The sequence below is a fragment of the Theropithecus gelada genome, chromosome 9 (assembly GCF_003255815.1).
Source record: "Theropithecus gelada isolate Dixy chromosome 9, Tgel_1.0, whole genome shotgun sequence".
Taxonomy (NCBI): Eukaryota; Metazoa; Chordata; class Mammalia; order Primates; family Cercopithecidae; genus Theropithecus; species Theropithecus gelada.
Window position 1 is genome coordinate 78,450,167 of NC_037677.1, and position 2,451 is coordinate 78,452,617.

At 32.2% G+C, this 2,451-nt stretch overlaps 1 long non-coding RNA gene across 1 annotated transcript; it reads left to right on the forward strand.

The window, feature by feature from the left end:
• The first annotated feature begins 612 nt into the window (after positions 1-612).
• Positions 613-2,250, forward strand: LOC112632043. Its single transcript, XR_003121244.1, has 2 exons — positions 613-703; positions 1,775-2,250. It is a non-coding gene; the product is annotated as an uncharacterized LOC112632043 (long non-coding RNA).
• The last annotated feature ends 201 nt before the right edge of the window (positions 2,251-2,451 follow it).

Consider the following 2,451-nt stretch of genomic DNA (forward strand, 5'->3'; position numbering starts at 1 on the left):
ATTTTGTTTTATCTAAAACAGTAACATCAACATGTATATTACATTAATTTTGTTTACTGTTTTTTGCTTCACATTAACTATATTTAACTGATTGTAACAGTCTTAGATAATTCCAAAACATCAATTATTTTACTTGGATGTAATAATTCATTCAAAAAATATATAATGAAAGTCTATTATTTGCCCGGCACTGGGCTAGGCAAAGGTAAGAGTGAATGGCCAAATCATGTTCTCCCTGTTTTCCTGTGATGTATTATCTGGCTAAAGACTGTGAAGGAAGAGTCATGTGAAGGAAGAGTATTCGAAGGATGTAAGAAAAGGGATCACAGAATTAACTATATGTAGGCTGTTCCTAGGGAAGATTTCTTCTAGAGGTGGTACTTGACCTTCAGTAAGAAGTATGATTTGATAATTGATGTTAACTAGGTAATTGAGGGGATAAGGTGCTTTCTCAGGAAGAGGGACATAGTAGGCAAAGTCTTTAAGATAAAAGCATAGTGAAAGCTCAAAACTAAAAGGAGGCTTGTGTGTCTGGACTCCAGAGACAGGAAGAGAGTTTAGAGAGTCTAGCAGAGATAGCAGAGAAGACTAGCTTTTTTTTTTTTTTTTCCCAGTAGCAACCACCTTTCCTGCGAAAAATTCCTTCTCCTAGTACTTTAGTTCTGTGGATCCAAAAATTATAGCATTCTTTTACCACCATGGGGTAAGTATATAATAAAAAATGTCAGTTATTCGAGCATGTAAGAAGCTTGGACATCATCACTCCCATCCTTACAACAAGAAAAATGCTGTACAAACAGACTATCAACAACCCATTTTAGATCCGTTAGAGGACTGAGGTCACAGAAAAACTGCTGCCCCCACCCTAAATCTCCACTAAATTAGAGAGATGGGAAAATGCAAAGAATTGTAGCTCAGTGGAGCAAGATCCCAGGAGCCCCCATAGGAGTTAGTAATGGAGTAGAAAACTTTAATATGTAGTTGATTAATTTCTGGAAGCTCATTGTGGACAAGCTTGAGAGTTAACTTCGAAAAATATATAACATGATAATATTAATTAAAAGAAAGTTGGATTAATATATTAATTTCCAACAAAAAGCCTTCAAAGAAAGAAGAATTATACGGGGATACAAAGGGGTATTACAGAGTAACAAAGAGTTTAATTTTCCAAGAAAACGTAACAATCCTTAATGTGTTTGCATGTAACAGGCTGTCAAAAACACATGAGGTGAAAACAGATAGAACTGCAAGAACAGATAAATAAATCCACTATTATCATTGGAGATGTTAACATCTCTCTAACAATAATGAATAGAATCAGTAAGGATATAGTTCAACTGAATATCACCAAAATCAGTGAGTCCCAGTCTCTCTTCTTGGAAGAGAACCAAAACAACTCTAGATATCTCAGGCAGAATGAATTCAAAGAAAATGACTGAGCATATGACTTCTCAACATTAGATTCACAATGGAATCATCTGGGGCAATTTTTTAAAGAAACAAATGCCTACATACCATGTCCAGATTCTGATTTATTTGTTATTAGATATGGCCCAGACATTACTCTACTCCTGACGTCTGTGCTTGAAACATCCTATCGTGTGTTTGCACCATATCAATAGTGAAACTGACAGTGCTCTGATAGGGGTATACTCTTTTATCCCAGTCTACATCCCAATACCCAATAGCCCAATATTCTTAGAATCCAGGTGTATTCATACTCTACTGGATCATTTCTGTTCCTTTGTAATACAGTCCCTCTCTTCCCTTATAGGCTCATAACGACATTAATAGACACTTTTCAGAAAGGCAAGTAAATAATTTGTTAAAATCTTACTACTGTTGTTTAACAGAAACATATATATGCATGTATTTGTGTATACTGTATGAAAAAAAGTGGAATTAGAGTTTATCTAGAAAAGAAAAAATTACCTCATCTAAGTACGGAAATGAATAATCCTTAAACCAAACCATAAAATTGTCTCTATCATATTTCCACAAATAAGTCAAGAATTTAAAAAATCTTATTGTTCATGCATAAATGCAGAAAACAATACATCTAGTATATGCTTGTATTCTATTGTACTTTCACAGAAGCTGTTTGATACTTAACACTATGGTTATTAAGAAAATAATAAATCTTTGCAATGGTTTTGGAATTAAAATTTCATGTAAAAATGATTATGTAGATCAAGAAAAGTTGCAATTTTCTGGATTCCTGATATTTTAAATAAAAGTAGTTTCCAAAGGTGATTTATTTGTTTATTATTTTAATTTTTAATGTAAATTTTCGCAATATAATCATCCTATATAATTTTATTTTTCAACTATTATTTTTGTTGACTCATTATTTATTAAGAAACAATTACTTCTAAATATTATTTTATAATTCTTATGCTATAATTAAAAATCACAATTTGTTGAATAAAATATCTGATTTATTACTCCCTA